Here is a 14,146-nt window from a genome sequence, read left to right as displayed (position 1 = left end):
GGCGGTCCACCCCTGACAAAGGCAGGTGATGGGGTGGATATTTATTCCGATAAGAGCAGTTACTGTCATCCTGCATGTAGACTTAGTACACATGTTGGGCGTTTTTCTTCCAGAAAGTCTTAATTGCAGCTACTTATGTAACCTGGGCATGTTGCATTGATGGGACATTTCAAAATAAGGAATTGCTTAAGTCACAAAGAAACTATTTCAGAGATTTTGTGCAAGTATAAGTGACCCAATATGAATTATTGATGCATTTGGAAGATAACCCTCTGGCTCACTCACTCTGTTTTCCTGTCTCGGTCGTGGGTTTGTTTTTATGATGAACTGTCTGTATCCTTGTTGGGTCTCATTGGGACCATCAGGGCAGCTAGTCAGCATCTTCTTAAGCATTCCTTTTTTTTTTTTTTTTAAGTCTAGTTGATTTACAATGTTGTGTTCCTTTCTGCTGTACAGCAAAATGATTCAGTTATACACATATATATTCTTTTTTCGTATTCTTTTCATTATGATTTATCACAGGATATTGAATATAGTTCCCTGTGCTCTACAGTAGGACCTTGTTGTTTATCCATCCTATATAATAGTTTGCATCTGCTAATCCCAAACTCCCAATCCTTCCCTCCCCCTCTCCTTGGCAACCACAAGTCTGATCTCTATGTCTGTGAGTCTGTTTCTGTTTTGTAAATAAGTTCATGTGTGTCCTATTTTAGATTCCACATATAAGTGGTATCATATGGTATTTGTCTTTCTCTGTCTGACTTACTTCACTCAATATGATACTCTCTAGGTCCATCCACGTAGCTGCAAATGGCATTATTCATTCTTTTTTATGGCTAATATTCCATTGTATATATATATATATATACCACATCTTCTTTATCCATTCCTCTGTCGATGGACACTTAGGTTGCTTCCATGTCCTGGCTATTGTGAATAGTGCTGCAGTGAACATAGGGGTGCATAAAACCTCGTGTTTCTCATGTCATTGTCCTGACGTGAAAATGTCTGAAATGCAGGAGAGTCCCCGCATCCTCTCCTCCGTTCTTGACCAGCTGCTCTGTCGCTCAGAACACAGCTGTTCCCCTCAACCCCCCTTCACTGTCATCATGGAAGTGTCTTCACCTCTTTTCTTTCCTGGTTCCCTGGCTCCTAAATGCCATGTGTCTCACTTTTTTGTTTTCCTCTCTCATTTGCCAGAAGCAGACCCTCCAGTAGCTTTCACAGAAAGTGTGAAGGACCAATGGTTTCTAAACCCTACTTGTCTGAAAAATGTTTTTATTTTATCCTCACACTGAAATGACAGTTTGGCTTGGTTTGGAATGATAGAGTTTTCCTAAGAATTTTGAGGAAATTGCTTCAGCTTCTTCTAGTTTCTAGTGCTAATGTAGAGGAGTCCAATGCCAACCTACTTTCTGGCCCTTTGTGTGTGTGACCTATTATTTTTTTCATTCTAGAGGTATGTCGAATCTCCTCTTTATCCCCGGTGCTCTGAAATTTGCTTGGTGATATGCAGTATTTTTCAGACATTGTACAGGATATTTAGCTAGGATAGTTGCCCTTTCAATTTGAAAACTCATGAGTATACATTATGGAAATTTTCTCATTATTTTTTTATTTCCTTTCCACTCTCTCTGTCCTTTCTGAAACTTGTATTATCATGATATTTCCAACTCCTACATTAGAACTGAGGTTCTGATTTTCTTTTCTTGCCTGTTTTCATTGTACTTTCTGTAGATCTCTTCACCTTTGTCTTCCATGCTTCCTGCTGAATTTGTCATTTCTGCTGTCATACTTTCATTTCCCGAGGCTTCCTTCTCGTTCTCTAAATTTCCTGTGGCATCCTGTCAGTTCACCCTGTCATGGGTGCTGTAATGACCTTTATCTCTTTGCAGCTGTTAATCACTGGAGGTTTTTGGGGGGCGACTGTCGTTGTTGTTACTTAGTCCGTCCCCTCCCCCCAATTTTCTGCATTTTCTCTATTCCCTCAAGCTCCTTTTTTTTTTTTTTTTTTAAATCTACTTGGGCTAAATTTCATGTCTGAGGTTTTCTTTAACGTCTCATGCTGATTGGCACCCACACGTTGACTGGAAACTCTATTGTTGCTGGGGGTTTGCCAGCTGGTAGGCATCACCTAGGACTTAGCAAGGACCCAAAATGTCAGTATCTGCAGGTCTTTCCTCGTAGGTTGATGAGTTTCTCTAGAAAGAAAAGCATTCCGTTTCCTTCCCTGGCTGAGGGTGGACGGGGCAGGGACGTGCTTGGCAGACGGCATTTGGGAGCTGAACGGGGACAGGGCTGGCTTCCATCACTCAGAGGACATGCTCATTTAATTCCCACGCCCGTCTTCAGCCTCTTCTCTCGCCCCTTCTCTCTGCTGGGCCAGGCGTCGCTGGGTCTGACTCTCGCTGGCTCTCTGTCCCCACGGTGGAAGCTTCCTGACTCTTAAAGATGAGGAGGAGGAATGGCCAAGGGGCTCCAGGGGCAGGTGGAGCTGGCCTGTCCTCCTGTACTCAGAGCCATCCCTCCCCACCTTCACAGCGGTCTAGTGGCCAGGCCTTCAGCTGCTCAAGTGAGCTTCCTTCTTGTTTGCTCCACCTCCTGTGGGCACCTCCTGTAAGTCAGTGACAGCTCCCTGCACTTTCTATTCCAGTGAAATCACAGTTGTTCTCTCTCTCTCTCTCTCTCTCAGATCTAAGGAAGGAACAAAAATAAAATGCAGCCATTCAATCCACCACTTGTTAGTAAAAGACAGTTTACAACTTTGGACCTTGTTTTTAAAGGGAGATTCTTTCTAGCCTCAGAAAGCAGTGTAGACAGAGACAGAATCTCCACCTCCACCCAACGAGGTGACCTTGAACAAGCCTCTCACTGACCCAAGTCTCAGTTCGTCTTGAGTCAAGGGAGGGATGAGTGCCTATGTCACAGGACTGTGGTCACAGGGAGTGATGTGCTGGCACAGAGCCGTGCCACAGGGCGGGTACCCAACTGATGTTACCTGTCATTGTTCTGATTATTATTATTAAGAGAATGTGTACAGTGACTCTTTTGTTCCTTGACTACACACATAGAAAGCTTCTGAAATAAGCAACTTTCAAAACTTGCACAGAAAAAAAAAAATACGGGACTTTTTCCTAGGTTATGTTCCTTTTTTCTTCCTCCACCTTAAAAATGTAGTGAGAGAAAAAAATTGATGGAAAATCACTGATTGGGAGCTTTTGTTTTCATTCAAGTCACCCTAGAGTTCCTGAAAATTACACGTATGAACTTTAGCACGCTGAATATCAGAAATGGGGAAAGTGCTGATGGAAGGCTACAAAATGTTGGTAGACAGCTTTTTCTTTTGTGCAAGCTTAAGGTCTGTAGTTGTGCAGGAAACACTGCTCACAGACCAACAGAAGACGTGTCACACGCTGCTGGCTAAGGGCTGAAATTTCATACTTGCTTGTCATGCTCTCATGAAATGCTGGAGCCCTCAAAGCGTTTTATTTTGCTAACCAACTGATATATCATTAGGGAGATGTTTCTAAATTCACCAAGGCCTGTCCACTTCTCCTCCTGTGACAAAGACCTCTGCAAAGTACAGTCAACCCAGAACTCGCATCCGTGTCTGTGGCCTGGGAGAATCCCTCTTCCACAGAGAGTTTCTGAAGTTCTGACATGTTTCTGTCAGTTCTCCTGAAACCGCCTTTCCCTTTTCCTCTCCTATTATCATGTAGGTGATTGACTTAGACTCAGTGCCAAGTAGTAAATAACTTGAAAAACAAATGTAGAGATGATGTGAAGAAGGCTTGAGTCATTGTGTACAGAGGAAATTGAATCTGTATTGTTGGGGGTTAGTCCAGAACAACCTGAGTTGACGTGGAGGAGGCCTGTGGCCTTTTCTTGGAGAAAGGCAGTCACTTATCCACTCCTGTTCAGAAGTTCCGGGTCTGTTGGAAATGTTATCTAAGGCCAGAGAACATAACCAAAAATGTCGGAAAAGCATAGGGTGTTTAATAATGGTTCCAAAAGCAAACATGAGCTCAAAGCGCAATTCTTCCCTTTTCTTACCTAAAATGATTCCATTCCTAGTCAAGCTGAGGTTATCTAAGGGCAAATCAAAGTGTTAAACCGAAGTAGAACGTGATTCATCAGAAACATTAAAATATATATGATGTGTTTATTTTATATAATCTGATAGTATATTCTTCACCCCGCATTGTTTTCTCCACTTAAACTACTTCACACAGAACAAGTGCTAACTAGAACATGATCACGAAACTAGGAGCTCCATTTTCAGGGTGGAATAGCTTGGAAAACTTATGGAAGTGTTTCTCACTCTTACAAAGAGAACGTTGATATTGTGCACATGAATCAGATAAACTAGAAACTTATGGTCAAAAGAATTTTTCAGACCTCATGTAAACATGGATTCTTGGTATTCTTTTTTTTTTTTTTTTTAAGATTGATTGATTGATTGATTGATTGATTGATTGCTATGTTGGGTCTTCGTTTCTGTGCTGGGGCTTTCTCTAGTTGCGGCGAGCGGGGGCCACTCTTCATCGCGGTGCGCGGGCCTCTCACTATCGCGGCCTCTCTTGTCGCGGAGCACAGGCTCCAGACGCGCAGGCTCAGTAATTGTGGCTCACGGGCCTAGTTGCTCCGCGGCATGTGGGATCTTCCCAGACCAGGGCTCGAACCTGTGTTCCCTGCGTTGGCAGGCAGATTCTCAACCACTGCGCCACCAGGGAAGCCCAGGATTCTTGGTATTCTTAATTCACCTCTTAAATACAAAGTATTTTCATTCCTAATCCTGAAACTCTATAAATTTACATGATTCTTTTATGTTTTCCTTTTAAGTGGATAAGTGCTGAAAATTAACTAGCTTTTATTAACTATTTGCCTACTTCATTTTTTTCTTTTGTTAACAGCTTTATTGAGACATAATTCACATACTGTATATACACTTTCCTCATTTAAAGTGTACAATTCAGTGGTTTTTAGTGTAGTCACAGGTAGGTCCAACCATCGCCATAGTCACTTTTTAGAACATTTTCATCATCAAAGAGAAACCCTGTACCTTTTAGAGAGTACCTTCCTTCCAGACTCCCATTTCCCATCCCAAAGAAGCTACTAATTTGCCTTCGGTCTCTATAGATTTGCCTGTTCTGGATACTTCATATAAATGGAATCATACAATGTGTAACCTTTGGTGTCTGGTTTCTTTCACTTCGCATAGTGTTTTCAAGGTTCATCCATGTTGCAGCATGGATTTCATTATTCAGTATTTCATTCCTTCTTATGGCTGAATAATATTTCATTGTATGAATATCCTGCATTTTGTTTATCCATTCATCTGTTGATGGACACTTGTGCATCTTCTTTGGAGACATGTCTTTTCAAGTCCTTTGCCCATCTTTTAATTGGGGTGTTGGACTGTAAGTGTCCGTTCTGTAAGCTGGGCAGTGGGCCTTTATCAGATGTGTGATTGCAAATGTCTTTCTCATCTTTCGGCTTGTCTTTTCATTCTCTTGATAGCATCCTTTGATACACAGAAGTTTTCAGTTTTGATGCAGTCCAGTTTATCTTTTCTTTTGTTGCTTGTGCTTTTGGTGTCATATCTAAGAAACCATTGCCAAATCCAAAATTATGAGGATTTACTACAGTGTTTCTAAGGGTTTTATAATTTTAGCTCTTATATTTAGGTCTTTGATTGATTGTGCTTTATTTTGTGTATGTGGTGTGAGGTAAGGGTCAAACTTCACTTTTGTATGTGTGAATATTTAGCTGTACCAGCACCGTTTGCTGAAGAGAATATTCTTTCTTCATTGAATGATCTTGGCAGCCTTGTCAAAAATCAGTTGACCATACACATATGGGTTTATTTTCTGGAGTCTCAGTTCTGTTCCTTTGATACGTTCATCCTCATGCCAGTACCATACTGTTTTTTTTAGTTGAAGTGTAGCTGATTTACAATATTATATAAGTTTCACTACAACATAGTGATTCACAGTTTTAAAAGATTATACTCCATTTATAGTTATAAAATATTGGCTGTATTTCCTGTGCTGTACACTATACCCCTGTGGCTTGTTTTATTTTATACATAGTAGTTTGTACCTTTTAATCACCTACCTCTTCCCTCCCCATTTCCTTTCCCCAAGATAAACACTAGTTTGTTCTCTTTGTCTGTGAGTCAGCTTCTTTTTTGTTATATTCACTAGGTTTATTTTTTAGATTCCACATATAAGCGGTATCATATATTTTCCTTTCTCTGTCTGACTTACTTCACTTAGTATGATAATCTCTGGGTCCATCCAGGTTGCTGCAAGTGGCATTATTTCATTCTTTTTTATGGCTGAGTAGTATTCTATTGTATATATGTATCACATCTTTATCCATTCATCTGTTGATGGACATTTAGGTTGCTTCCATGTCTTGGCTATTGTGAATAGTGCTACTATGAACACTGGGGTGCGTTTATCTTTTCAAATTAGAATTTTTGTCTTTTCCAGATATATATATCCAGGAGTGGAATTGCGGGATCATATGGTAACTCTAGTTTCATGAGAAAGCTACATACTGTTTTCTATAGTGGCTGCATCAATTTACATTCCTGCCAGTAGTGTATGAGGGTTCCCTTTTCTCCACATTCTTGCCAACATTTATTTGTATTCTTTTTGATAATAGCCACTCTGACAGGTGTGAGGTAATATCTCATTGTGGTCTTTTCTCCATTGTATATCCTTGCCTCCTTTGTCGTAGATTAATTGACCATAGGTGTGTGGGTTTATTTCAGGGCTCTCTACCCTGTTCCGCTGATCTTTGTGTCTGTTCTTGTGCCAACTAATTCATTTTTTAAGTTGTTGAGACGTGTTGAAAAGTATGACCAGCGTGATGAGTACAATTTAGTCATAATTTTAATGATCAAATATTAGTGTGCTTTAGTCATTAGCAACAAATGAAAAGTGAAATGTTTTTACCAGTCATATCACTGTCGTTAGCAAAATCTCAAATCCTGATTACCTGAGGTATCAATTTTACCCTTAAAAATCATGAGCTCTGGGAAATTTCTGGAAATTGTACCTAGGATTCAAATACACATCTTAATTAGGAAGCCCAACTAACTACAGCAACTCATTTATTTCTAAGAACAGTATTTAGTATTTTGAAGTTCAACATTAAACAGTGGTATAAGTCCTGGGGTTTGGTTTCCTTTCGAGCTGAGAACGTTATCTGTGTCCTGCGGGTGGAGGGAACCATGTGCGCCTCTGCTACACAAAGCTCGTCAGTAGCTCAGCAGCCCACACGGGGTGTCTAGGCCACAGTCTAGGTATGTCCTGCCTTGTTTCCATGTTAAAAGGTTTGGGGTGGGGGTGAGGCCGGGGGATGGTGCAGCCTGAGATGGTGCGGAGTTGCCAGTCTCCTTTTTTTCTCGTTGGAACGTGTTTCTGGTCTGAGCCTTGTTCCGCTCTGGGCAACCACTTTCTTATATTATTTCATGTCTGTCTTCAGCTTTCATCAGCCTTTGTCACAGATAAGCTACTGCAGCGGTTTTTAAAAAGCAACCTCGAGGAACACAATAGTCTTTAAAAGGGAACTTTCCGGAAAACTCACGCTAGTCCTCTAAGTACCAAAATTAGAAAGAAGCGGAAAGAAGGAGAGGAGGAGCCTCATGATATTGGAAATGTTCTGAAACATCTGCCTCTCGATGGCGTACTCTTCTTGGAGGTCAGGGTCAATGTCATGAATATCAAAGATGGAGCCTGTTAGCCTTTGAGGGGCTCAGGCAGTATAACATTTAGGGCTGTTTGTCCCTAAAGATGTCCTGCTCGATGCAGTCAGCATGCCACTGGGCTCAAAAGACAGGTCAAGGCAGCCTCGTCCTTCCCCGTTGCCAGACCAGACTCCGCTCCAGGCCCCTTCCCAGGGCGTTGGGAGGCCTCACCGCCCTCACATCCTCACTCCCACCTCCTCTCCAGGCCTGGGCGCCCCTCCATCCACTCCATCTACTGGGTAGATGATTTCTCTCTCTAGCAGACAGGGCTGTGCCTTTCTGGGGTGGGGGGAACCCACTCATACTCTAAAGCTCCTTTCCCTAAGTGTTAATATTTTTCCACCCCTCCCTTCCCTTGGGTGCTGGCGTTTGGGTGCATCTAGTAGGTTGCCTTGCTGTTTACACAGCCCACCATCCCGCGGCGAGGAACCCCCTTTCCTTTGAGGCTGGAGCCGTAGGTTTTAGCTCTGGGTCTGTGTCCCCGATGGGGGCTAGAAGCGTCTCTTCTGGAAAAGTGTGGGTTCACTGCATCATTTTTGTCTGACTTTCTCTTTCCCTGTCCCTGTACCTCCCATGTTTGCACATTATTTTTATTGCCACCATGTGAAAAGTGGAGTGACCCCTACGGATAGCTGGGCATTTGACCAACTTGCACAGATTGACACAAACCTTACCACGGGGAGATGCAGACAAAGGCCCAGGAGCCGTCCAGGGGTGCCGTGTGGGGAGCTCCAGTGGTCCTCCGCCTCCAAGCATGGGTTAGTGGGGCTCAGCTCACTGCCTCGGTTTTGCTTTCATTTCTCCTTTCTCAAAAAATGGCATCAGGGACTTCCCTGGTGGCCCAGTGGATAAGACTCCACGCTCCCAATGCAGGGGGTCCAGGTTTGATCCCTGGTCGGGGAACTGGATCCCACATGCCGCAGCTAAGTCCGCATGCTGCAACTAAGAAGTCTGCGTGCCACAACTAAAGATCCCACACACTGCAACTGAGAGCCCACATGCCATAACTAAGACCCAGCACAGCCTAAATAAATAAATAAATATTTAAATGGCATCATTTTGTGCGTTTAAAATGTTTGCCTTACTAATTAATATGCCTGAATTTTGCTGTATACACATACTGAGGCGCACACACACAGGACGTCCATGTGCTAGCGGCCGGACCTGCTTCAGGAGCTCAGGGATGTGAGTGTGTGTCCGGAGTCCCCACGGTTGTGAGGTGGCTGCAGCCCCAAATACCCTGTCCTCACACCAGCGTCCAGAGCCGGAGGGATGGGGCAGAGGCCATACGTCTTGTGAGGCTCTGTTTATTTTTATTCTGGGGAAATTCCTTTCCAGCAGACTTTCCCTTAAGTGTCATCGACCACAACTGTGTCTCGGGTCCATTTTTCTTTCCCAGAAAGGGTGGGAAAGTGAGGACTGACAGCGGGGCACGGAGTCACCCCAACTCCTGAGACGACTCACAGCTCAGAGGGCCCGGTGTTCAGAGACTCTCTCCCTCCGTTGTCTGAGAAAACGGAATTCGACGTGGGTGGAGTCGGATGGCTGTTCCGGAGCTCACGCAAGTGGATCCCCGTCTGCCCCAGCAGGTTTAAAAACATTCCCAAAGAGGCCCTCAAGTTCTTGCCTCCAATTACTAGTGACCCCAGGGTCCAAAATGTGCTGCCAGTCGTGGTGAAGAGACGGAGAAAAGCAGACAGTTAGAAGCAGCTGCAGAGGGCGAGGGGGAGGTTAGTGACGTGAGCTGTGACCTCTTCAGAGCCTCGTCTGATGGATGAAGAGGGTTTGCATGGGGGGTTCTCCTGAAACCTCGTTCTTTCCCAAGCAGCCTCCGGAGCCCTTTGGAGCCCAAGGAGGCATGCAGGTGGATGCCTGTGTTTGCTCTGTTTGCTGCCTGAGGTTCCACGCAAAGTAAGATGCCAGTCTGTGTGCCCTTCTCCTTCAAACACCCGGATCTTATTTGCCCTCCAAAATGAGTAGGGCAGACACGGGCTGTGCCCAGCATCAGTCCTCAAGGTTGTGGCATGAACAAGATGCTCACGACTCAGAGAACTCTGAGCTGGTCGATGTCAGACATATTTGGAGCCTGCTTTTTTGTTGTTGTTGTGGTTCTATAACTTTATTGGACCCTCAGCAGTTGGTGCTCATCCACATTAACTGTCTGTAGATTTTTGAGAGTGGTGACAGGTACACAGGTAACCAACGTATAGAGCTGGTTTGGTGAATCGTCACCCTCATTACGTTTTCTGGGCAACTGCACTTGGATGCAACACGGGACATTGCTTATTCCTTTGGCCCAGCAGCTTTGTTGAGCCTGGGGTCAATGCATACATCTGGTGGAGTTCCAGTTCCCTTCATGGCAAGTTTCCAGATTTCTCTGAGTGCCCGAGGGGGAGGCTTCTTGAAACCCATTCATGGAGGCGCTTGTGAATGTTGATGGTGTATTCTCTGGTCACCACCGTGTTGATGGCGGCCCGGCCCTTCTTCTCCTCACCGCCCTTCTTTGCGGGAGCCATCCTGCTGGGCCGGGGTTGGAAAGGAAGCTGCTTTTTTTTTTTTTTTTAAAGTAAAATTGTATGTGAGTATTGATATTTTTGAGTACCAGATGAAGAAGACATCTGTAGGGTGAGAAACTAAAGAAAACACACTTGGCGACATTCAGGCCCATTAGGAGGAAGTCGGCTCTGTTGGTCACGAGGAGTTTGGAAAAGATTCTCTCTACATACAACGTGTTCACTGTCACACACGTGGCAGATGGCAAGGTTTTATTCTAGGAGCAATTCCTTTACTGATAAGGTGCTTGGTGGTAAAATGAAAGCTCACTGTTTTGTTTTCCCCGACCTCTCCTCTGCATTCCCTGGTGAGGTTGGTGAGCTTCTGGTTCTTTCCACGAAGGTGGGCAGCCTCACTAATCCCTCCATGCTTCCCTCGACTCACTAAGAGCCTCTTGGGGGTGACTCTTTGCTCCCCGAGTCCCCGGCAGCCCCGAGAGTCCTGAAACCCACCAGGACCAAGAGGCCGAAAGAAGGAATCGCTCAGCCCTTGCTCCTTCAAAGGAACAGTCCTGCCGTTGGGAGGTTAATGTCTTGCTTCAAAGACCGAGACGGACACGACTTTTTGGGCCGCAGGGCTGGGGTTCAGGCCGACGTGGCCACGGGCTGTCTGTGTCCCTGGCCACAAGCCTGCTCCCCAAGGCAGCATCTGTGAACGCCAGGCACGGAAGGCATCTGCCCCCTCGCTCTCATTTCTAACCCACATTAGCTTTGTCCTACTTCTCAACTTCCAAGGCCATTGCATTCTGTATTTTTCATTGGTTTTGTGGCCAGAAACCGATTGGAGAAAGGGGAGCTTAAAACTGGTTGGGAGTCAGGATTTGGAATCAGTGATGCTGCAGGAGTTGTTTTCTGTAACTAAGAGCTCACTCTCAGAAGACACACACTTAGGATAATGACGTGACGGTGGGCTGGGAGGTGGCACCTCGGCATGGCAGGGGGCACTCACGGGAGGCTGGAATGTGAGGCGTCACAGACAGCCCTCAGCCATCGGTAATCTCAGCGTTGTTTCTTTAATCCGTGTCCGCCTCCCACCCCAACACCCCCAGGCCGTTCCTGCTGCCCCACCCGACGTAGGCCTGGACATCCCAGTTCATCCAGACGGCTCCTTCTGTCTCCTGCCTCTCCCCTCGTGAATCCTTGTAAACTCCCCCCCACCCCCGTGTTCACACCGACCCCAGCTGACAGCAAGTCAGTCGCTCGTGTTTCCATTATTCTACTTCTTTGCTTTCATATATAATACCGAGACTGTCACATGTTGCAGATGGCAAAATGAATAAGTAAAATATTTATTGGACAGTTTCAGTTATAAAGCTTTCTTAGAAAATGAAAAGAAGGCCTGCGAGCCTAACGTCCAGGCAGGGAAAATGGCCGGTTTTGATGACAGCTAACCCAGGAGCCGCGGGCTGCCCTCTGCCCACGTGAGCAGCATTGGCGGCAGCCACCGTCGCCCAGGACACATGTCCCGTCCCCCGTGGGGAGCTTGTCTTGGGGCTGCGTCCTCACTGCTGTAACGGGAACCCCTCTCTGGTTCTCCTGCAACATTTACCTGTGTCCTCTCCTCCCTGATTAGCAGACATCATTGTTTGGCCGTGGAAAACAACTCCTGACTTGTGGTTGCACAGGGATCTTGTATACACAGCAGGCAGCCGCAGTAGCCCTTGCTTCCTCTTTGTTAACGACCGTGTCAGGAAGATTTGAGAAGATGGTCCAGGCCGTTCTCAATGGACGGTTGAGCTCCCCGTATATCAAGCATTTGTGAGTGTTGTAAGCCACTCGAGGACGCACGTCTACAGTCATCAGAGGGTCTCAAACACTGGGAAGCATCCTAAAAGATTTTTGAAAAGACAAATTATAGAAGAAGAAAAATTGTGACGCGGCCCTGTGCTCCCTATCTGGTCCCTCCTACACATCTGCGTTTTCCTTCGGTGAATGCGCTGTTGAAGAGAGGAAACCTGCTTCGTCCCTCAGTCTAATTCGAAATTTTGATTGTTTCAGGAAGACTTGGCCATTTTGAATTGTGGATATAATATTGGAAAAAGACATCAGAAGTCTAATTGTTGATGTGTCTACTTGTTCATTATGACTTTGTCTCCAGAAAATGTCATCATGCTGTGATTTTTTTCTGAGCTGAAACTGACAGATATTAAGTTTCTTAGTCAACATAACAGGTGTGTTCAGGATAATTGAGCACAAGACGACTGGAAAGGACGGTAAAAAAAGCTAGAGTCGGAGTAGCTGGGATGGAAAGTTCTTTTGAAAGACAGAAAACGTTAATTTAAAAGAGTTCAAGAGTTGAAGCCAAAAAGCTGGCCAGGTTGTGTAGAAAAAGACTCTGCAAGACTCCCCCGGCCACACTTCCCTTTGAATGGCTTTCCTACTGCCAGTGACGTGAAATTGATGCAAATCCTGCCCTCCCAACCACTCATGAACTTCAGGGCAGATGGTGATAGCAACTACAAATGAGTTTAAGAAAACAGGCAGGATGTCATTAAAATCTTTTAAAATGTTCTGTGACATCTGTTTTCCATTTTGCTCTGCTGTTTAATTAGCTTCAGTCTTGCACAACTGCAGAAATCTTATTTGCTCGAAATAGTCTCTTGGAAGAAGTGACCTTTATTTAATAGAGAAGAATGTTAAGTGTCATATGGGCTCGATTAACTTCATCCCACGTTTTAACTGTTTCCCATTGGCTTCAGGGTCTGTCGGCTCACGTCTGTACAAATCAAACTCCGGGTGGTGGGAGCTCTCAGTGGCCAGTTGGTGCCACTGTCATATTTCTGAGATATCAAAAATGGGAGAAACGTTAAAGGGAATAGTGACACTTCCAGAAAATGTTTTTATATGCCTTCACTTCTGTTACAGAGGTTGCTGGCTTCTGAGCTAGTGAGGAAGTCAAGTTCTGGAAGAGATTCCTTCCTTGCCTTTGTGCTGGATGTGTGATCTCTTTGATGAGAATAATTGTCCCGAGGCGTGGGAGCGAGCGATACACGCTGTAAAAACCTGGAACACGGGTGCCTCTTTGCTGAGGTCCAGTGGTCCCAGGAAACTCGTATTGGACAAATCCTGGAGGGCAGCCAGGAGCACTGTGTCAGCGGCAGAGGGGAGAGAATGCACTTAATCCACAGCTGACTTTATTCGTCTCTTCCCCAGAATGCCCAATGGCTGGGCCTCGAGGTCAGGACGCCGCGGGGACGGCGCAGGCACCATGCGCTGGCCCCCAGCGAGGCCTGCTGGGTTCCCACAGGTCCCCTTGGCTGTCCTGAGGGGAGTCCGGACAGCAGTGTGCATTGTGCCCACCTGACTTTTCTCTGCAGGGAAATAAGTGGGTTTTAATTACACGTAGTTCACGGCTTCTGTGCGTCAGCTCGGTAGTTGTCACTGGTTCCAAGTCCTCCTTGAGTTCCGTACCCAGTGTCTCTTGTGCACATCCTTCGCCTTTATCTGACCCAGGCAGGCTCTGCTTTCCCACAAAGGAGATGCCCTTAGCTCTCTGACCTCTGGCTCAATATCGAGGCCATATTTGTCCTGGAGAAGGAAAAAGTCACACGGAGGAGAAGACTGTGTGTGTTTAAAGTATTAGGGCGGCATCGAGATGTTGTACGTTATAAATGCTTCATTTGGCTGGACGACCACACGCGCGGCGTCTTGGGGACAAAGGCAGTTTCTGCTCTGGGAACACACCTGACCCAGGAGTTCTTTCTTGCGCCGTTCCGATGCTTCGGACACCAACCTGCTAGGAGAGTGTTTCCCAATGAGGGTGTAGGAAAATCAGTAATAGGAGTCTGTGAATAGTGTTTAGTGTTTGGAAAGATCTCGCAGGTTGCACGGGTCT

The 14,146-nt window shown here is 45.4% G+C and overlaps 1 protein-coding gene and 1 pseudogene across 1 annotated transcript in view; one reads left to right on the top strand and one right to left on the bottom strand.

Moving 5' to 3' along the window:
* The window catches only part of PALLD (palladin, cytoskeletal associated protein), a 375,092-nt gene that overhangs the window by 206,651 nt on the left and 154,295 nt on the right, over nt 1-14,146 (top strand). The window lies entirely within an intron of this gene.
* Nucleotides 9,879-10,275, bottom strand: LOC133098116 (large ribosomal subunit protein eL31-like; annotated as a pseudogene).

The sequence above is a fragment of the Eubalaena glacialis genome, chromosome 9 (assembly GCF_028564815.1).
Source record: "Eubalaena glacialis isolate mEubGla1 chromosome 9, mEubGla1.1.hap2.+ XY, whole genome shotgun sequence".
Lineage (NCBI taxonomy): Eukaryota > Metazoa > Chordata > Mammalia > Artiodactyla > Balaenidae > Eubalaena > Eubalaena glacialis.
Note: the sequence above shows the minus strand (reverse complement) of the source record. Positions and strands in the feature narration are given on the sequence as shown.